The sequence below is a fragment of the Lygodium microphyllum genome, chromosome 2 (assembly GCF_053477565.2).
Source record: "Lygodium microphyllum isolate KBCC chromosome 2, Lygodium_microphyllum_v1.1.10, whole genome shotgun sequence".
NCBI lineage: Eukaryota > Viridiplantae > Streptophyta > Polypodiopsida > Schizaeales > Lygodiaceae > Lygodium > Lygodium microphyllum.
The window spans coordinates 28,394,530-28,418,331 of NC_141136.1; positions in this window are offsets into that span (position 1 = coordinate 28,394,530).

Below are 23,802 nucleotides of genomic sequence, written 5' to 3' on the forward strand. Positions count from 1 at the left end.
TGGATGCCCATACACTAACAATCTAGGGTTTTACCCTAAGGATCGATCGACCTAATACTAAACTTTGATTGAGTTTAGAATCCCTAGGACTAAGTGTGGTGACCTTGAAAGGTTAGGGATTGGGTTGGGTAAGAAGACACCCCAAACCCTACAACTTAATTAAACATATGTCTTGACCAAGGGACGTCATTGATGGGAGATTGAACCCACAAGTTAGATGCGACTCCTATGCAACAAGATTGCAAAGTCGCATGCTTTTGTGTTAAATCAGAAAGTAGAGTTGCCACTCCTTAGAACAAGGTTGACAGGTTCTAGCGCAAGTCTAACTTGCAAGAGGATAAGTAATCCTGCTACTGAGTTGCCAAGTTAGGGTAACGAGCAATTGACAAATCAAGTCAGAGTGACAAAGTGGCCAGGATTTACTGTCTTATTTTAAGAAACCTAAGGTGTTGGTTAATTTGGGTTGACAGGGTATGACCCTAACCCAAGGATAAAAGGGTAAACAAGCAATGGAACCCTTGGGGATCTTGCCAAGTTGCAATTGATCCCGGATCGGATGCTGGATGCATTCAGAGAGAAGGATTCACTCCTTAGTAGTTGGCCAAATAAACGACCACTGGATTGATTGTGTTTGCTCAGTTTAGAAGCACTGTTTGTAATGGTTTGCTCAAAGAATCTAAGGCTGGGAAAATAATTAATTGCTTCAGGTTGAAGGCCTGAAGGGAGAGGCAGCATCAATTACCCTCAATTGTCTGCCTGACCCTAACCAAGGGGGTTGTTAGCTGCGCTGGGAACATGGACCGAACACGCCGCGAGAGGTCTCTCTGTTGGGCGGTACTTAGAGCAGGAGGATGCTTGGGTGCTAGGGGGGCTCTGGATGTAAATCCCTTGCCTTCCGGGCCCTGCATAAGAGGCCGACGTGACTTGGGATTGGATCTCGAGGCCCACATACTAGTCTATAGGCAGAATCTTAGATTAGTAATCCATGTGGATTGCTATATTGCCTTCGAGCGGATTATGGATTAGCCTACAAGCTGGATTATTATGATGTATTCCAAAGATTGATTAATAAGATAACCTGTTGAAAAGGAACTTGGTTGACACTGTTTTTCTATGTCAAGTGCTAAGATTATGTGAAGGAACCAGTGACTAATTGGCTAATTAAGAAAGCTTTTTTATGCGTGTCCAACTAAAAGTGGTAGGTAATTAGACAACTAAAGCAAACCTGAGGAAAGTGCAATGATGTGGCCATGGGTCCATCCTATGGATGGGTGGTCCTGGTTGGCAAGGAACTTTTCTCAAATAGAATTGACAGCAGGGAATTCTTCTCGAAGGAAATGAATAGTAAGGAACGATGACCTAGAGTCTAGGTTACTAGAATCTCGATTTATGCTATTTTAGGGGAATGGAATGGGACTATGCCTTATGGGCAGAGAGGTCCAGCTTTGCATCCCTCTCGTTTCCCGTTCTCCTTGAACCAAGTGCAGCATGAATCCGTTTCGACCCTAACATTTCTGCGTAAAGTATGCCAAGCTGCCGTTCTAGGAATTTGACCACTAGGAAACCCTGATTCAGGTTGATCCTAAGCGGGAACGGCCGGAATGCATCCGCTTCGTGACAGACTCGGGAGGACCTAGATCGCAAACCCCGTAACATTCCATGGGAGCGTCGGGTGGCACTTTCTAGAGTTTCTTCCCAATGGGCTGCTAAGACATGTCCTGCAAGCTAATAGGTGGACATGTTACAGTTGGTATCAGAGCCAACCAACGAAGGATCTATCTTATAAGAAAACTTAATAAGGAAAAGTAGAGCAAGTGTTGCTGTTAAGATCGTTTGGTCAAGCTGAATACGTATGTGTACGAGGAAGTGACCCGGATAATCCCTGCCGAGAGAATCAAGGTGTTGGGACATTACGAGAAGAACGGGTACCAAAGGAAAGGATACCCTAATCTTCCAATGACCTATCGATTCCTGAAAATCCATGACCCCAATCCATACTATTACCCAGTTTCTGTAGCTGAATGTAACACAACCTTATTCTCCCCGAATTAATGTATCATCTTGTTCCATCTCCCCAAGAATAATTGTACTCTGAAAGGGCTATGCCCATATGAATGAAATAAGACTCTTTTTTATCAATGATTGTCTTGACTGTGAGTATTGATAAAAAAAAGTTAAGTGATTAGATCTCTTGGCAAAAAGATGAATTGGGCATGAAATGTAATGTGAGAAACATTTATCGAGTTGTTAACATTAAGAATCCCAATGTCCAGGCACAACCTCAATTGTAGATCCCTAGTTCGACCCCTACACCAAGTACGGCCGTGATTCAGGAGAAGAAGTTTCTTCTCAAGAAAATCAAGCCACCAGAATTTGATGGTAAGGGAAGGTCCATCCAAACTGATGCTGAGATCTGGATCGAATCCATGGAGGATTACTTTGAAGCGGCAGGTACTGCACCTGCCAACCAAGCAATGCTCGTCAAGTTGAAGCTTACCACCGAAGCAAGACTTTGGTGGAAGCAATGGTGCAGAGACCAAGGGATCTCGGAAGGATCCGTTACTTGGGAAAAGCTGAAAAGAGCTATGCAAGGAAGATACTTACCACCTGCATACCGCACGCAGAAGATACTTACTTGGGAGAAGCTGAAAAGAGCTGTGCAAGGAAGATACTTACCACCTGCATACCAAATGCAGAAGATGAATGAGTTCTATGAGGTGAAACAGCTTGGTTTATCCCTTGATGCTTACTACTCAAAGTTTGTCTCTCTTCTGAAGTATGCGCCACAAATGGATATGATACAACAGGTGTAGAAGTTTTGTGCCGGATTAAACCCACCTGTAAATACCCGCCTCGAATCAATGCGCCCAATAGACCTTCAAGATGCACTCATTCGAGCTGTGCCCATAATTCAGGAGGTGCAGACCAGGCCAAGAAATAACAAGACTTGGTCTTATAAGGATCAGAGCAAAGGATTGTATAGGTCCCAGGCGAAGAGAGTTCAAGGTCAAAACCAGGGACAAAGGAAAAAAGCTAGGACCAACAATGTCAATAATTTTGTGCTGAGCCCCAAGGTAATGGCTGCAATCTCTGTTGCTTCCATTGCAAACGAGCCCGGTCATTTCAAAAGGCAATGTCCCAAACTTGGCATAGGACAACGTCAAGGACCACTCCAAGGAACCACCCGTGGTCAAGGAGCCGCTACCTGGGGCAGAGGAAGAACCGCCTGTGTTGCCAACAAGGAGTTATGCAAAGAAGAAGATCCAACCATGGAAGTAGACTTTGAGAGGGCAACAGTCCATGCCGCCCTTCATAAGAAAGGCCCGAATCGCCAGTTTTCGGTGATTCAGACACCATCCGATTATCAAGGTAAAGGCTTCAAAACCTTGATTGATTGTGGCAGTACGCATTCCTTTATTTCACTAGCTTGTGCAAGAAGATTAGGAATAGCCAAAAAAGATGCACCTACCTTGCTTGTGGAATTAGCAAATGGTCGTGAGGTCACTTGTACTAGGCAAACTGCTAAGGTGGAATTCTTACTGGGAGGAAAGTTGACTTTGATCAGATTCAGGGTTATGAACCTAGGTATCCATGAGTTTTTGCTCGGAATGGATTGGCTTAAACCTAATGATGCCCACATTCATTGTGGAAAGGGCCAAGTTTCCTTTCAAAATTCTGAAGGGGAATTGGTCACAACACAAGGAGGGGCTGGAAATCCAAAAATTCAATTGGCCAAAGCATCTCGAATAATAAAGGGAGTTAGAAAGGGACTACCTGCCTATTTGATTAAGCTTAATAAGCTAGATCAGAATCAGGAGTCTAGTGAAGAACCTTCATGGCTAAAGGAGTATGTAGACGTATTTCCTGAAGAGCTAATAGAATTTCTGCCTCAAAGGGAAGTTGATCATGAAATCAAGCTAGCACCAGGAGCTGCACCAATTGCAAAGAGGCCATATAGAATGTCCATCCCGGAAGCAATTGAGCTGGAGGAGCAACTCAAGCAAATTTTAGATTAGGGCTACATCCATCCTAGCAGTTCACCATGGGGAGCTCCAGTGCTGTTCTAGAAGAAGAAGGATGGAATGCTTCGGCTGTGTATTGATTACAAAGGGTTGAATCAATCAACCATTAAGAACAAATACCCTATTCCAAGAATAGATGAACTTCTTGACCGTCTTCAAGGTGCGAAGATCTTCTCCAAGATTGATCTCAGGTCTGGATACTACCAGATAAGGATCAAGGAAGAAGATATCCCAAAGACGGCATTCAACACAAGATATGGACACTTTGAGTTCCTAGTCATGTCATTCGGGCTGACGAATGCACCTACCATCTTCAATAGGTGAATGCAGGATATCTTTAGGCCATATCTTGATGACTTCGTACTCATCTTCTTTGACGATACCTTAGTCTACTCCAAATAGGAAGAAGATCATGAACCCCAGCTTTGCATTGTCCTTGAGACAATGAGGGCACACAAGCTTTATGCCAAGAAGAAGAAGTGTGCATTCTTCAAATGACAGATTGAATATCTGGGATTCATTGTTTCAGTGGAAGGAATCTCAGTGGATCTGGCCAAATTCAGAGATGTTCTGGAATGGCCAACACCAAAGAAATACGAAGTTTTCTTGGATTGACAGGATGGTACAGGGTCTTTATAAAAAATTATGCTTTGATTGCAGCGCCTTTGACGGATCTACTGAAGAAGCAAACATCGATTGTATGGTCAACTGCTGAATAATCTAGCTTTGATAAACAAAAGCAAATTTTGGTATCAGCACCTATCTTGAAACTTCCAGACCTCAGTAAGGAGTTCGAAGTAGTAACTGATGCTAGCACACTTGCCTTAGGATGTGTGCTTATGCAAGAAGGTCATCCTATAGCATACTCTTCAAGAAAATTGAAGAGCCATGAGAAGAATTATGCTACCTATGATCTGGAGCTGTTAGCTATCATCCATGATCTCAAGCTTTGGAGACACTACCTGATGGGTAATAAGTTTACCCTGGTGACGGATCATAAAAGTCTCAAGTGGAACTTTACCCAGAATGAGCTTAACATGAGGCAATGTTGATGGATTGAAGTGCTGGAGGAGTATGATTTTGAAATCAAATACCAGCCTGGAAAGGAGAATGTAGTTGCCGATGCACTTAGTCGCAAGGCATTTCTAAATTCTCTAATCTTGCAAGATCCATCAATAGCTAGATCTCTAGCCACAAAGGTATCCATGCCAAACAACCCAATACTTGAGCTAGCTAGAGAAGAAGCATGTCATGATCCAACCTATCAGAAGATGATAAGGGAGATCCCTATCAAGGATCAAGACCCAAAGCAGGCTAAATATCAAGAATTCTCCATCAATAATGGACTTGTCTACCATAGAACGAGATTATGTATACCGGCAAGCCAGTCACTCAAGCAAAAGATACTCTAGGAAGCTCATGATTCCCCTTTTTCAGGACAGCCTGGCTATGCCAAGTCCCTCAATACAGTCATCAGAAAGAGCTACTATTGGGAGAGGCTTAAAGGTGACGTTCTCAAATATGTCACTGAATGTTTTTCTTGTCAACGTATTAAGGCCGAACATGTCAAAATGCTAGGAAAGTTGCAACCACTTGACATTCCCCAAATGAAATGGGAATTCATAAGTATGGACTTTGTTGTTGGCGTGCCCCAAGTTTAGGGAGGATACAACTCCATTATGGTTGTGGTGGATATGCTCACCAAGGTTGCAAATCTTATTCCCATTAAGACAAACTATAAAGCCTCAGACATTTCAAGGCTGTTCATCATCAAGGAGATATTCAAACTGCATGGGTTACCCAGAAGAATCATTAGTGATCGTGATTCTCTCTTCACATCACACTTCTGGAGAGCTATCTTCGAAGCCATTGGGACTCAACTCTGTTTTAGTACAACTTACCATCCCCAAATTGATGGCCAAACGGAGCGAGTCAACCAAGTCATTGAGGATATGCTGAGGGCACACTGCTGTCGCGAACCCAAGAAGTGGATTCAATACTTGCGACTGGTTGAGTTTGCCTACAATGCTTCTTACCAACAAAGCATTCAGATGACCCCTTTTCAAGCATTGTATGGGCACGACTGTCGAAGTCCTTTAAACTTCTCGGATCCAATCTTGAGTGTTGAAGCTTCAAAGCAGATGTTGGAAGATATGGGCGACCAAATGAAATTAATAAGACAGGACATCCAAGCCGCCAAGGATAGACAGAAGGCTTACTATGCGGATTTGAAACGTCAAGATAGAACCTTTGTTGAAGGAGACATGGTCTTCATTCACGTATGCCCAAAGAAGAGTTCCCTATCCTTAGGTGAATGCAAGAAGCTAAGCCCAAGGTATTGTGGACCCTAAAAGATTCTCAATTTCCCTGAGAGCCTAAAGGTTCATGATGTATTTCATATTAGCCTACTGAAGAAGTATGTACCTAATCCTAGTCATGTACTTGATGATCAACAAGTTGTAATGCCTAGTCAAGGAGTCCTTGAGCTATGGCCTGACAGGATCTTAGATGTTAGGAAGAGACAATTGAGATCTAGAGCCTTGAGAGAATGTCTCGTCCGCCAGTGGAATGATTATCCCGAGGAGGATGCCACTTGGATGGATGAAAGTACTCTCAACCAACAATACCCCCAGTTCTTCTCGAGATGAGGACATCTCAATTCTTCTAAGGGGGAGAGAATGTAATATTTCCGCTTGAAATATTAAAGGACCTTGATCACCACACACCCGCGCAAAAGCCATGCAAAGTCATCTCCCGCAACAGAATAATGATAGTGACAAAGTCCCTACCCCGCGCGCGCAATAATGAGCCCATCCGCATTGTGCAAATGAGGCCGGGGGGCTTAAAAACCGTAGCCGCATGAGAACACCCATCTAGATAAAGGGAAAATTGGATAATGGGTAAGATTAGTGCGAATTTTTTTATTAATTACCCCTCCCCTCAGTCAATGCATGGCAGGGGGAGAGGGAGTGTGTGGAGGAGTGAGTTAAGGAGGAGTGTGGTGTGGATGCATGAGGGAGGGGAGGCACGAAAGCCTCCACGTGGTGGATCTCCCCCCCCTTACACTATATAACCTCCCCCTTAGCCTTGGGGGGGAGGCACGATCAGAAAGAGGAGACGAAAATATGCCGCCTGCCATGGAGAAGCCGCCGAATCGCCACCAGGCTGCCGTTGCAACCACACTGTTGCCGCCCACGATTATCCTCATCATCATCATAATTTCTCCCCCCCTTTCGTCGTCATCTCCTCTCCACCAATCATTGCCCCCTCCATCCATGTAATTCTGGGAAGCAAAAGCTTCTTAGAAGCTTCTAAAGGCAAGCCCCTTAAGCCTTGTGCATACAACTTGTCTGCGAGGTTTAAAATCCAAGCCTCCAAGTGCCTAATCCCGTGCAGGAGAGAAAGATCATAGACTACAAGTATTCAAGATGCACAAAAATAACCCGAGGGAACCCGCTGCAACAAAAACTACGCTACATAAATGGCCACAAAACAAAAGATGCAAGGTGCACGCGTGGAGGTCTCAAACCCGAGCATACGCATGGACATCCCCACGAGCCCTCAAGATCAGGTTCTACGAGTTTAATTCCACGTAAAATAATTGCATTAGACACGTTAAATTTCATGGGAAGAATGCATTTGTGCATGTTCAAATTCACGTAGCCTAGTTTAAAAACATTTGGGAACTTATTCCCTTGGATGATCTATGAAATTTGTGCATGGCGTGCATTTCCAAAAGTTATGAATGTAAATTACTTATCCGTCTTACGAGCTTAATTGCATGTTTCCCTTTTGTGCATTTCCAAAGTGACAAGCCTAAATGCATATTGCTTAGGGTTAAAAGATGAAATCATTAAGTGTATCTTTGATTGGCCGTGGAAAGAATAAGCATATATTGCATTTAGGCAATAACTTCCTTGTTGTGATTCGCATGAGGAAAAATCGTTAACATCCGTTAGATGTTGTCCGAAAAATAGCATAGCATGGAAATGAAACCATGGACTTGCAAATTGCATGTGAAGATGCTTGTGAAATGGATTAGGTCAACATTAGTCTTATAATATTCGTTTTGCATGAACTTCATTAACGATGTTGTATCCAGAAAAGGGTTGCATGTTACATATTCATCATGCGTAAATTTCATTCATCGAAGTTGCATTTAGAAAAGATTGCATGTCATATCAAAGCATGAAATTCAATTGCATTAAACGAAAGGTTGTAGGCATAGTTCCTTGACATAAATCCATGTAGGTTTTATGCAAGTTATTCTCCAAAAAGTTATTCGTCATGACTTTAGCAGGAAAAGAAAGGGTTATTGCAAACCTTATAGTGCATAGAGATAATGAATTGCATATTTGCACGTAATGTGATGTCTTGAAATTATTTACACCTTTAGAACAAGATTAGCATCTCTAAGAAGAGATCGTTTCTTGTCACGAGACAAGTAGACCAATTTGGTTAGATCACTTGTAAGGATATAACCCTCAAGGGATTCGTATAAGCATAGCTAGTTAGTACAACGAACACCTCAAAGTGCTAGCTAGGGTTTAGCATGTTAGAAATTCTGCCTAGTATCACACTTGGACGCCAAGTCGAGACACTCAAACCCAAAAGTCCTACCCACATTCACGGAATGTTTGGGTTAATTGGACGCCCATGCACTAACGATCTAGGGTTTTACCCTAAGGATCGATCGACCTAATACTAAACTTTGATTGAGTTTAGAATCCCTAGGACCAAGCGTGGTGACCTTGAAAGGTTAGGGATTGGGTTGGGTAAGAAGACACCCCAAACCCTACATCTTAATTAAACATACTTCTTGACCAAGGAACGTCATTGATGTGAGATTGAACCCACAAGTTAGATGCGACTCCTATGCAATAAGATTGCAAAGTCGCATGGTTTTGTGTTAAATCACAAAGTAGAGTTGCCACTCCTTAGAACAAGGTTGAAGGTTCTAGTGCAAGTCTAACTAGCAAGAGGATGAGTAATCCTGCTACTGAGTTGCCAAGTTAGAGTAATGAGCAATTGACAAATCAAGTCAGAGTGACAAAGTGGCCAGGATTTACTATCTTATTTTAAGAAACCTAAGGTGTTGGTTAATTTGGGTTGATAGGGTATGGCCCTAACCCAAGGATAAAAGGGTAAACAAGCAATGGAACCCTTGGGGATCTTGCCAAGTTGCAATTGATCCCGGATTGGATGCTGGATGCATTCGGAGAGAAGGATTCACTCCTTAGCAGTTGGCCAAATAAATGACCACTGGATTGATTGTGTTTGTTCAGTTTAGAAGCACTGTTTGTAATGGTTTGCTCAAAGAATCTAAGGCTGGGAAAATAATTAATTGCTTTAGGTTGAAGGTCTAAAGGGAGAGGCAGTATTAGTTACCCCCGACTGTCTGCCTGACCCTAACCAAGGGGGTTGTTAGCCGCACAGGGAATGTGGACCGAACACGCCGCGAGAGGTCTCTCCATTGGGCGGTATTTGGAGCAGGAGGACGTTTGGGTGCTAGGGGGTGCTGGCCGTAAATCCCTTGCCTTCCGGGCCCTGCACAAGAGGCCGATGTGACTCGGGATTGGATCTTGAGGCCTGCATACTAGTCTATGGGCAGAATCTTGGATTAGTAATCCTTGTGGATTGCGAGATTTCCTTCGGACAGATTATGGATTGCCTTTGGGCGGATTATGGATTAGCCTACGGTTTGGATTATTATGATGTATTCCAAAGGCTGATTAATAAGATAACCTATTGAAAAGGAACTTGTTTGACACTATTTTTCTATGTCAAGTGCTAAGATTATGTGAAGGAACCAGTGACTAATTTTCTAGTTAAGAAAGTTGTTTTATGCATATCCAACTAAATGTGGTAGGTAATTAGACAACTAAAGCAAACCTGAGGAAAGTGCGGTGGATGTGGCCATGGGTCCCTCCTATGAATGGGTGGTCCCGATTGGCCGAGAACTTTTCTCAAACGGAATCGACAGCAGGGGACTCTTCTCGAAGAAAATGAATAGTAAGGAACGATGACCTAGAGTCTAGGTTACTAGAATCCCGATTTATGATGGTTTAGGGGAACAGAATGGGACTATGCCTTATGGGCAGAGAGGTCGAGCTTTGCATCCCTCTCATTTCCCATTCTCCTAAAACCAAGTGCAGCATGAATCCGCTTTGACTCTGATGTTTTTGCGTAAAGTAGTTCGCCTGGGGTTTGACGCTAAAGCTACCATTCTAGGAATTTGACCACTAGGAAACCCTGATTCAGGTTGATCCTAAGTGGGAACAGCTGGAATGCTTCCGCTTCATGGTAGACTCGGGAGGACCTAGATCGCAAACATTCCATGGGAGTGCTGGGCGGCGCTTTCTAGACTTTATTCTTGATAAGACGTGTCCTACAAGCTAATAGGTGGACACGTTACATATAACTATATTTGGATTTATACATCAATGTTAGACATCACTGTAGACATATAGCATGCTTAAAATATCATGTACTAGGAACAATGGGCATTCAGAGCATACACTGTTGTATGCTTATTGTCCAAACTATTATGATAGAAATAAACCTCTACAAAATTGAGATAATCAAGCTTTTAAAATCCAACTAGCATTTCAAAGCATTATCAAACATTTGAGTACCAAGAAAGCATGTAACCATGGCCAATAATGTATTTGAAAGAGGAAATACCGGGCAACCAAAAAATCAAATGAAAAAAAGCACATACTGATTAATAACTACAAAGATGGTGTCAACATAAACCAATAAGTATAGATGAGAGACTCATGCAATCTCTCAAACCAAGCTTTGCAATCAAATATGAAAGTTCACCCATTGGAAGAAAAAGTGAAGTATCCAAGAGCAAAGGAAGCTCAATACATGCATGTCATAACATTCGAAAGCCGAAAGGTACCAAATAATATGTCCTAGAGCATGTAAATAGAATAAGCATCCAAGCTTGTAAATAAGAGATCATTAAACCATTCAACCTCTATAGACATGGATATAAGAGATTAGAATTAAAGCTCAAAAGGAGAGCATATCCATACATGCCCAATAGTGGCAAGCATACACATGATCAAAGACCATTTCCACATGGCATGTAAGCATAGATTTCATTGATATTCAAAGCATATGCTTCCTATCCACTATTTATGAGAACAAACATCCCTTCATCAATGGTTGAGTAAAATGAGCTCTATTCAATTTGAAGAGCATCCCTAAGATCAATATATCATCCTAGCATTAAAACCTATGTGAATAAGCATCAGTAAAGCATAAGGATTCAAATGATTTGTTATCCAAAACTGTGAATAGTAAGTTTTTATCCCCAAATGATGCCGAAAGTCAGAGTCAAAAGTACTAAGAGAAGTCCTCAAATAGCTAGATATGAAGTGTAATAAACCGCCTCCCTGTGTGTTCCATAGGAACACCCCCCCAATATAAATTTTCACTAAGTTTATTTCAAATTTTCTTATTTCCCCCTGTCGATGCTACCAACTAGCAGGAGGGAGGGGAAACAGAAGAAGACGACGAAGATGATGAGGGAAGAGGGGCACACGTGTAGCACCTCCCTCCCCCTCCCCCAACTCCTCTACCTGGGCTGCCCAAAACTAGCTGCCGCCATGCAACCGTCTAGTGGAGGGTGAGGAGAGGGGGCATTGTCACCTCCCATACCACTCCTCCTCCCCTTCCCTATAAACACCCCCCTATAGAAAAAGGTGATATCCTTCTCCCCCCTGTTGAACTGGGCAGAGAGAGAGAGAGAGAGAAAGAAAGAAAGAAAGAAAGAAGTTATATTAACGTCTTCTAAAGACCAAAACTGGCCTGTGAGACAAACTGTGATACAACTGATGAGGTCCAGCTATCCAAAATAAAAGTGCTGAATGAAAATCTAAAAACTGGAAACTGAAAATACGGTGCTGTGAGTGTGATAAGTGTCGTGTATGTGTATGTGCGTATGTAGCTCTGGTACTCCAGATAATGGCTAAAAAAGGGGAACAAATGTCGGCTGTGATAGGGGAACAACTGTCGGCTGTGATAAAGTGGTGCGATGTGTATATGTAACAGATGCAGGGAGATATACTAACCTGGGATGTAGTGGCAGTCGTCGAAGTCGCTAATAGCAGGTGATCCCTCCTGGATGCAGGATGTGGTACATCGGCGGTGGAGGAAGAGCAAACTGGAGATCTGAGATCCAATGTGTCGAGTGTCGTCGGATCTCAGTTTGCTGTCGATGTAGATCAAGAATCCTATGGATCTCCTGTCGGTGTGGCTGTGGGGTCCGAAACCCACGGATCCTCGTGCGGCGTCGGGTACGCTAGTCCTCAGCCTGCTGTAGTGTGAGCCCGAAGGTCTGGCTAGAGGCTAGTACAGTAGCTCTCACTCTGTCTATCTGAAAGAACTGTGTAATAGTCGTCTGGGTGGGCCCCTCTCTGACTGGGACCTGCTGTGTGCTCTGCTAAATCTGATGTGCCATGCCTCTCCCAGAAAACGGCCAAATGATCTTTGATCCATATCAATCATACATCCCTGAAGTGAGCTGCTCAATGTGTATCTAGATCTCAACTCTGAGTATGCCGGGCATCTGAGAACAAAATGCTCCTCACTCTCCACCTCTGATCTGCAAAGGGGGCATATCCTCTCCTCCCGTGGGATGCCACTGGCTCTGCTACTCTCAATCATAAGCTGATGTGATGATACCCTGAGCTGTCCAATAAGAACTCTCAATCGATGTGGCATATAGATCTGCATATATCTCGGAATCTCTATGAATCCCTGCTCTGATATGCTCAAGAACTGTGTATAATAATGTGGCATCTTCGATGGTAGTGGTTGTGCAGGGCTGACCCATGTCCTCTGTATATAAATATGCCATATCTCCTGTCTGATGACTCTGTTCCTCTCAGAGAGAGAGAGGGTGTAAGTGGGAGCCTGAGTATCATATAGAAGAGGTGGGAGTCTATCAATGTCCCTGTCAAACCAAGCTCTAGTCTGTGCATACCATGATGTGGTATCCCCCGCTCGAGCCATTTCCTGAGATGCCATATATACTCTGTATGCAATGCGATCTCTGTCCATATCCTGAAATCTGTGTAGGAAGCAGACTGTCTGAAATAATGCCTCGACTAGCATGGGCGGTGTGGCAAGCTCTGCTCGCACAATGTCATGTGGGACTGAGGCCTTGCTGCGAATCAATCTAGATATCATGATCACCTGAGGTCTCTCCATCAATGTCCATACATAATCGGCAAGGCCTGGCCCCCATATAGCTGCTCCATACATCAGTGCTGGAGTGACTAGAGTATCAAAGAGCCACCCCTTGGTGCGGGGCTCGTGGAAATGTGCCTGATGACATTGTCGCTCCATAAGAGCCAATGCTGAGTATCCTCTAGTGAGGCGGTCATGAGCTGCCTGTGTCATCGAGAAAGTCCCTGAAGCTGCTGTAAAGGTGACTCCCAAATATACATATGATCCAGTGACCTCAACACTCCCTCCTGCTGCCATGAAAATACTCTGTCTGTGTATCTGAGCTGATGTATGGAATATAAGAACCTTGGTTTTACCAAGGTTCACTGTCATGCCTCTCTGTATGCAAAAATCATCCAATGCTAATAAATGTTGCTGTAATCCCTGAGCTGAATCTGAGACCAACACAATGTCATCTGCATATAGTAAGATATGAACTGTGGCTCCACTAAGATCTATACCTCCACCGGCTCGCTGTTGAATAAACTCTGCTATCTCATCAATGTATAGCCCAAATAGAGTCGGTGAGAGTGGGCATCCTTGTTTCACACCAATGGTGCTCACAAGGGGATCTGATATACCTCCCGAACATCTGACTCTGCTAGTAACCCGCTCATAGAGAGAGAGAGAGAGAGAGAGAGAGAGAGAGAAGAGAAGAAACTTCTCTAAGTTTCCAAGCCCCCCCCTTGGGAGGGATTCCCACGCACTAATTTTGTGAGGCATATAATCAGCAAGCCATCTACTAAGGATGCAGGCACAAGGAAAGGTATCCAATGATGGCCCCCAAGCGAAGATTGCCTCACCCTGATGGAATCTCACAAACACCTATGGAGTTACTAGTCAAGGCAGTACGACAAATAACAACTCAGGTTGGGGTGTAGATAATACATCATTGAATAACTAGGTGCTATTGTTAATCTTTCCTAAGTAGCAAATAGTAGATAAAGGAAAACGATTCAATTTACAAAAGATCATACTTCCTTGCATTGAAATGATCTTACGTTGAAATGATAATGTTTTATTGCATGGAATTGAATAAATTGGTGCATGATATTAGATTTATTTTTACAGAAGTGCTACCTGCAAATCATAGGTCATTCACACTCATAAAATCACACAACTAGCAAAGCTTGCATAAATCCGCACACGAAGAGTAGATATATGTGTTAAGTAGCTCATAGGAAGAGATAAAAATCTTAGTCTTTGACTCATAAAGTTGCACTCTTAGGTGTATGTGCCAATACCTTTTGGTTTTAAGATACATCTTTAGAAAAATTATAGAATTGATTTATTGTAAGGGATGGGATCTCAAGGTGTGTTTAGAAGAGATAGCTTGCATCTCCATATTAAGCATGAAGGAACACACATTACATGGAAAGCATTTGCTCTTAAGAGTGTTAAAATTTGCATCCTGATTCTCTTGATATCATAGATATGATTTTGATTGTAATGCGCATAGGATATGGTCTTCATCTAATTTGTACTAAACCTAGCTTGTAAGAGGAAAATTCATTAGGCCATCCTTTCAGCGGTAGCAAACTAAGAATTCAACCACAAGCTAGATCAAAAAGTGTTACAATTGAAGCTAGAGGGGAACCGAAATTAGTAATGGATTCTCAAGAGGGTGGAGCCACCCTCAAACGGTCCTTGTGGATATCTAAGATTGGATTATCTAGATCTTGCCGAAAACCCAACCCAAGAGCTATGGAACTTAGGAAAAAATTACCATCCAAAAATCAATGGGTGTTGCTAATTGGATGTAAGACCAAATGCATAAATTCTCGTTATGGTTGTATAAGAATGAGGGATGAAACAAGGGTATTGCCTACCTCCACAATGGGGAATTGCAGTGGACATCAAGGCAAGAAAAATCTGAAGGTTGAATGGTAAGAGTTCAAAAAGGGAACTCCACTTTAGAAGGTGTTTGAGCACTCACCGACATTATTATATGTGCTTGTAATTTTAGGAGCACTATCTGTGAAAGGATTTTTTGACCTAATATCTCATAAGAATCTGGTATAATGAATCACATTAAATTCTTGGAGGGATGAGCCAAGCCATCCCCAGGTGGCTGCCAACCCTATCCAAGGGGTTCTAAAAAACACTAATGGGAATGTGGACCAAATCCGCTAGAAGAGGTCTCTCGTGGATTAGTTTGATTGTAGGAAGACACTTGGATGCCGAGGGGGCTCTGGCTGTAAATCCCTTGCCTTAGGATCCTACTCAAACAGTCTACGTGGCTTGAGATGGATTCTTGAGCTATGGACGGGATTTGTATCTCAGTTGAAATTTTAATATAAAGTTTAATTTCAATAAATTTGTATGAACTGTTTCGTGTTAGTGCATAAAATTATGTAAAGGAACATGTGGCTAATGGGTTAATTAAGGAAACTGCTTGTATGTGTTACCACTAATGTATCCTTAGGTAAGTAGAAAACTAAAGCTATCAAGGGAAGCGGATGGATAGAGCAGATGGGTTCGTCCTATAGCTGGGTGGTCCTAGAGAACTTTGAGGCTTCTCAAATTTCAAATCACGATGACATATTAACCTTAGATAATGTAGGATAAAACATTGGCTCATATTGGGGGACTGGAATGGGACTTTACCCTATGGGTGGAGAGGTCGAGTGATGCATCCCTCTCATTTCCCATTCTCTTTGAACCAAGTGCTATATGAGTCAACTTCTGTTCAAAACCTCTAGGCAAAGGAGATCGATGCTAGAAGGCTGTGGAATGGATTTGACCATTAGAGACCTAGTAAGATTCAGGTTGATCCTAACAAGGTTGGCGAATATGTTTCATTGCGGAGTAGACTCGGGAGTCCCTCATGGACAAATCCTGTGACATTTTGTGGGAGTTCCAGATAGAGTCTTTTAGATCAGACTACTAAAAAATGTCAAGGTCCAGACACGTTACAAGAAGTAGGAGAACTACTAGAGCCAAATGTACGAGGGGAAGTGAGTAGGAAAGCCTCTAGAAATATATGACCAATTGTGGGCTAATTTCTTGGGACTTCTCCTACTATTCCTAACTCTTTGGGTTTGCTAGGCATTGATCAAAGGTTGTGGTGAAGATGAGAAATGAGTTAAAGAAGGTGGGGAGTTGATATTTTCCTTAGATGATTGAAGCTCTAGCTACCATGGAAGTTGGGGTAGAAGCTCTCTTTCCCAAACTGAAGTAGAATGGGTGAAGCTCCTTGAATTCCTACTAAAATATCAATTTGAAAGGGTGAGAAAGAGTGAGAGAGAGAAGACTACAAGGGGAAGTAAGAGGAATGGCTATGGAGCTTTGTATGCAAAAGAGTAAGACTAATGTGTGGAAACTCTAATAGTCGCAATGTGTGACATGCCTTCTTCTTTATTATTCTATCATAGTAAAGAATAAGGAATATACATGACAGTGGTGGGTAGCCACCACTTGTAGTTTATCCCTAAGTACAAGGTACATGAAGTTTGCTAGACACATGTGGCCTCAAATCCCCAACATTTGGACTATGGATTATTGAGCTACTTCCATAGAATTTGATTATATCCCTATATAAAAGAATATCTTTTGAGCATATAATGATAGCATTGATAATGGTCATTGTGGTCATGAATGAGGGTTTTTATTCTCTATCTTCTTTCCTAGTTAGGATCCAAAGAGAAAACATGCATCATATACATATTTACAAAGAGCTTTCCAACGGTTAAGGGAGAATTCACAGCCTAATTGAATTACTTTAAATGATAGAGTCTCCTGAGGAGTTTGCCATGGATAATTTAGGAAACCATTAGCTGCAAGGGAGGGGGTTTTCCCCAAAAAGTGCATAACGATTCATGTAAGTGCAAGGGAGGGTTTCCCTTTTCAAAAAGTGCATAAGGATATACATTAGGGATAGGCCCCTATTAATTTGCCCTTCCACCCATAAAAATAGGGGGTATGGGGGAGGGGAGGATGATTAATGAGGTAGGGGAAATATAATTTATTTGTTATATTTGTGAAATACTACATTTTTGTTCTTCAAGACAATGCACCATCATGAAATACTACATTTGGAGTGATGCCACAATGTATCACCTTTAAAGTGTAATGTACAATTCTTAAATTAGAAATATTCTAGTCTCTTAAGCTTAATCAATTTGAGGAAGTAAACATAATATACAATCTTATATGTGAAAAAGGAATTCACAATAAATTTTATTGATACATTGTATAAGTGTAAAAAGGGGGGTGGGGTCATATAACTCTTGCACAAGCCGAAGATAGGGGTTTTCCACAATTCTTTGCTCGTAGGTGACATGTTTGGTTTATGAAGAGTGAACTCCCTAGGCAGATTCTCTTTCAAGCAATAAGGATTTTCTATATTCCACTTAATTTGGCTATTAGAACTTAAAATCCCTTTTAAACATTATATAGACAAGGGTTCTGGCATGAGAGAGGTAGAGAAAACAAGAAAATTTTAAAAACTTTAGCTAGGCTTCTTCAAATGTGGAGTCAATGACTTTGTTAGGAAATTTCAAAACCAAAACCTGGGCCTCATGAAATAATGAAGGAATCTATATATTTAAAGTGACACAATGATGTGTTTGATGCTTAATGGAATTGGGAAGGGAAGATGTTAAGAAATTCTTGGAGAGAACTTAGCTCAAATGGGACAAAGATATAGATCTACTGGGGTAGTTAAATTTTACAAGCAAGATACTTACACAATAAGGGGGGACATTATGCTATTTATGTGTGCCTTCTTTGAAGCTCTTGTGAGGCTTAGTTGATTAAAGAATAGTTTGTAACAAGCCTTAATAAGCATATACCAAGGATAGTTGGGCCATTAGGCATGACTATGGATAGAGCCATAGAATGACTTAGCAACTCATTTGATTTTATTGCTATGATAAAGGATAACAAGATTATTATCTCAATGGGTTAAGGCTTTCAAATTGAAAGCTATGGAGAAGCCTCACCAAATGGAATGATGAGTGGATGTTTTGCATGTATTATATCTAGCGATGGCATTCTTAGTAGCCAAATACTCCAAGTGAGGTAAAAAATCTATATATTATTCTTTAATAGCTTGGGTTGGGGCATGAGGATGGTTTGACATAATGAGTCATCGTCTCTTTCTTTTCTTTTAGAGTATGATGGTAGACAACGCCTTCTTCCTTCTTATTTCTTACCTTCATTTCAAACCATAGCCAAAGTAAAACCTTTGGAAGCCTTTCAAAGAAATATACACTCAAAGGAGGAGCTCAAGAGCCTATGAAGGTTTACAAGCATGGTATAAAGGTTGTGGTTCATAAGCCTACTCCATGGGCTTAATTGAAGAAAGTTCATCATTTTGTTCATTATTTTTTATGGGTCCACGAAGTCATTTCTATAAGTAGATATAGAGATGGTGTTTTAAACCTCATGATGATCCATATAAGTAGATATAGAGATGGTGTTTTAACCCTCATGATGATCCAACTACTTTTGCTAATGGTAGTCCAAGAAGTGGAGTTCATTCTAAAGCCTCAAGAAGCAAGTGTCCTTCCCAAGAAATAAAGTCAAAGGCTTGTTGTATCACTCATAAGATCTCACATTAGGAAAAAAAATGAACTCACAAATTCCCTTAAAAGTAATATAGTTTAAGATGTTGGCCTTTCGGATTGTCCGCGACTAGATGTTGACATCCATGGAGGGTGAATCTTCTCTCTCCAAATCTTGGCTTTCCATTAAAAAAAGGGGTAGTGGGGGAGTTTAAAAAAGGGAGAATGAATAGTGCACAAAATTTGAGTTTCTCTCACCTTGTATTTTTCCCCATTTTTTTGGAGAATTTTCAATTTCTTTTTTGTTCCCTCTTACGAAATCACTTTGACCCAAAAGTTGAGCAACATAGCACTTTTCCTCTATTCTCTATACTCGTGAGTTTTCGTATCCATTGAAGCTCCCTGCTAATAGTAATTAGGGTTTTGAGCGTTCGGCTTACCTCTGCACTTTCTTCTCTATGCAGCTCTAGATTTTGGGCAAAACACAGGTGCTAATCTCTCTTTGCATTTTCTCTTGTTTTCTATTTTTTCAATACGATTTGATGTCGTTTCTTACTATTATTGTTGTTTTATTGTAGAGGTTGTTTTGGGCAGGAGGATGAGGTGCTCATATATATATATATATATATATATATATATATATATATATCTCCTTTCTTTGCCCCCTCTCTCTATGTGTTGTTTCTATTTTATGTTGTGTTTTCAATAGAATTTGATGTTGGTTCTTATTGTTGTTTTCTTGCATAGTTTATTTGGAGCAGGAGACAAAGGTGTTAATCTCTCTCTCTCTGTTTGTTTTTTTTTTGCTGCTAACTTTTCAATACAACATGATGTTAGTTCTAGCCCTTGTTGTTGTTTTATTGCACAGATCATTTTGGGTGGCATTGGATAAGTGCTCATCTCTCTCTCCCTCTCTCTTTCTCTCTCTATGTTTTCTCTTTTCTACTATTTTTTCAATATACCTTCATGTAAATACTAACTCTTGCTATTGTCTTTTGCAGAGATCAATTTAGGAAATATTGGATAGATGTTCATTTTTTTCTCTCTCCTACATACTCACACACTCTCTCTTTTTTCCTCTCTCCATTATCCTTTTTCTACTATCTTTACAATAGGTTTGATGCTAGTTCTAACTTAAGGATCAATTGTTGTTGTAGCACTTAACACAAGGTAGAGCAGAGATTCTGTAGCTCAATTTACGGGTAAATCTACCATATTTTGTGGTGCCAAAATTTATTCATTAAATTAGTAACTTTTATATTTGATGGGATTGATATTTTCTTATGTCCATCATTTGCAATGGGTTTTGATCAACAACGATTCAATCTTATGTTCAGCAGATCAACTTATAGGTAAATTGGCCCTATTTTGTATTGCTTCTATTCATGCAGTTATCTAGATATTTTTTATTAAAAGGGATTCATGCAAGTATTTTTGTTAAAAGGGATTCATGCAGGTATGTTTTTGTACATGCAGGTATTGTACAAGGTTTAGGTGAAGCACATAAATCTCCATTGACTATTTTGGTGCGGTGAGTGATTCCTTTGTGCTGGATGATATGGATCTGCTAGAAGTTGATGGTTCAAAAATCCTTTGCTTTATTGGTCCTGTGTATCCATTCGGATCTCCATGCCAATTGGCAATGATCCATGAAACTCTTGTATCATATCATCCATATAATGCAGAATGTGTTGAGTCATAGAATGTCTTAGGTGTCAATCCAATGCACATATTAAGATGTGCATGCCATGTGGTTGCTATCCTTGTAACAACTACTCTATAATACCCACGTTTCATACAATGTATTGAGTCAAATCAGACTCCTATTCATTATAGTAAATTTTATTTTGGAAAAATTATCTGAGTATTCTTGTGCTATTCTTTTCATTATATTTCATGTACATGGTATGATTAAAGTGATGCCTTGAAATTGAATCTATACTTTTTGTCAATGTACATATCCACATGTGTTAAATATCTCTTAATTCCATGTTGATTTGTATGGCATATTGGTGATTACTAGACAGACTTAAAATCTTATTATTTAGGGGTTAATACATACTTATTTACATCTAATCTGTAGGTTATAATGCCTGAGAGAAGAAAAAACATTCTCTTGATAGAAGTACGTAACAAAAAATATGAAGAAGGGAACTGGATCATTGATATGATCATTGCTCGTCTTGGGTACACATGCATCTAAGTATGAAGGGAGCTTTCAAGATGAAAGCATCCACAATTACAGATGTATCAAAGCACTAGAAGTGTAAAATTTTAGGTCTCGGACAAAGAAATATTGATTCTCACCTTGTAACAGAGGCATTTTTACAATATCTATTCATGCAAAAACAAATACATATTGTGCCCACTGTTCCATTGCAACGAAACATTGCAAACAATTAGTATTTGCAACTCATTGAGAATGATAAATTTCATGATATCGATACAACTACTTGGTATTTATAGAAGTATACCCTTCAAATTGCTATAAGTGGAAAAATGTTGAGAGTTTCACAGGTTCTTTTCAGTGTTACCACCTCGAAATTAGTAGATTTCTCTTTGAGGGGCATATAACTAAGCAGCTCGCAAAGGACCTTTTTTTTTCTATGACTCTAAGTACATATTTCCCAAGGGGGGTCGAGAATATGGAACCCTTGAGTCTATATCGAATCTCAATAGCATAGAATGGCCATTGTGTAGTAGTGATATTTTGCACATGTGTAGCACAAAAATTTTAGTAGACATTCAATTCTATGAAGCCAAGCACTGACTCAAAGAATGTACATCTAAGCTGGTTCATACCGATTGCAATTTTTGCACACATGTTCAAGGAATGTAAGGGTTTGAGACATACTAAAAGCATGTACATCATAAAAAGTGCATCAAAGGATTATGTAACAAGGATTCTAGGCAAAACTTGGACATAAAAAATAACTCATAGTTCTGATACAGTGGAGTGTCGAGTCACAACAAGAGACATGGCTTTCAGGTAAAATTTTTCTCTCTTAGTTGAGTATTATCTTACTTTGGGATGAATCGACTAACTTTCCTTTCCATTTACAGGTACTTTGTCACATGACAGACTTTATGCCTAGTGTTCAAGTATCATAGATGGAGGATGCTGAAAGGTAAATGGTTGTGCCTTGATCAAGACATGTGTGAAAGTGCAGCTGTGGATGTTACTGTAATTTGTGAGGGCCACGAGTTTCAAGTGTTGCAAATGGAGGATGATTGGCCCTTGAGTATAATGCGCCAAGAAATTACAATAATAATGCAAAATCCACCTGTTAGCTTCTATTTTAAACTAGATGGTAGGAAAATTCAAAGCCGAGCTGAGGATACTATTACCAGTGGAAAGTGCGTGGCTCCACATATTTTAGAAATTGTAGAGTCTCCCTAAAAATCCCAACACCACAAGTTGTAATATCCAACACCTATAAATTTTTGGATTTTTTTTGCTAATAGATATTGTCACTTGTAAACTTTTAATATTTAAAAATTATAGTATTTATGAAAAATCATAAACTTGTTATACACTTTTCATATCAACACATTTACATATCCATGTAAACTTTACAAAGACGTAAGTAAAGCCATAGCTAAATATCGTATGCAAACAACCCTTAATGGTTTAAAACTTAAGATTTTTAAGGTAGAACTAGTTTAGTTCTTGTTTCATTATTTCATTTCACACTTTCTCTCTTCATCTCTTTATGTCCACCACATCCCTTCTACCTGCTACGATGGATGCTCATGCACACTTTGATGAGTGGATCCATGAGACTATCTTTGCCAGCTAGGGTGACTTCAACCTTGAAAGCGTGCTCTCATCTTTGGATCCTCCCTTCAAGTATTGGAAGACTTTGTGAGCACCATTGTTACCTGCACATACTCCATCAAGGGATCTGACATGACTTGGGTGCCTTTAAAACAACTCATGGTATTTTAGACAGGGAAGAATCACCAAAAAGTGGTGAATAGGTTTTTGGCCCATGTGGATCCTTTACACAGAGTATGCATTGTTCCCATGGACAGTGCACTAGGTACAACACCTTTGGATCTCATGGAGTGTGATTGCGCATTGGCAATTTACCTCCTTGCATTGGATACACCCCTAGAGGAGGAGAGTGATGAAGATATAACTCCACATATTGTTGCTATCACATACACGGGAGAAGAATCGATTGAAGAGCTCATAAATGCTGAAGAGAAACATGTGGTGGCAAAGCAAGGGTTGTTGGCTCTCATGGTTCCATCTTCTTTAGAACAACCACAAGTGGATAAACCCAACCTTTCCTCCTTGATTCCCATTGAAGTAGATGGTGTACAATACTTGCTTCTATCAAATGTGTTGCAATACTTGGAAATGAAGGAAGAAGAGTTGTTTTCCATCCTAGTTAGGGATTCAATGGAAGACCTGATCGACTATGATTACATGGATATACATCCGACGATGGCAGAGATTGAAAGATATGATGTCACAAGCTTAGATATAGTGAGTGCTATCATAGCAACACAAGAGCATATTGCCTTGATTGAAGAAGATTACCTTGTGCTAGATGCTGAAATTAAAGCACTACAGCATGTTCTATTCAGACTAAGGCCTGAGCTTCCTACCAAGGAGTTTGCAGATCCCTCTTCCCAAAGAGATGCCGCATGACACTTGAGGAAATGAAGATACAAGATGATCTAGAGAAGGTGAGATTTCTAACTACCATATATTTTTATGTGATGAAACTTAATGATAGGATGTGTCAAGTCCCCTAGAGTCCACTGGTGAAATATTGGCAAAAAATGATACCTATAGCTGCCCTGTTCAAAGCCTTGTGTCTGGGACCACTTTTAAGGCACCCGTCAGGTCCCCCAGAGTCCCCCGATAAAATCATGGCAAAAATTGATACCTACACCTGCCCTGTCCAAAATTGGCTGAAAGTGGCCCCATATGTCCAAAGTCTTGCATCTCGCGCCACTTTCAGGTCTCAAAGTAGCCCCAGACACGAGACTTCGGACAGGGCAGCTACACACATCAT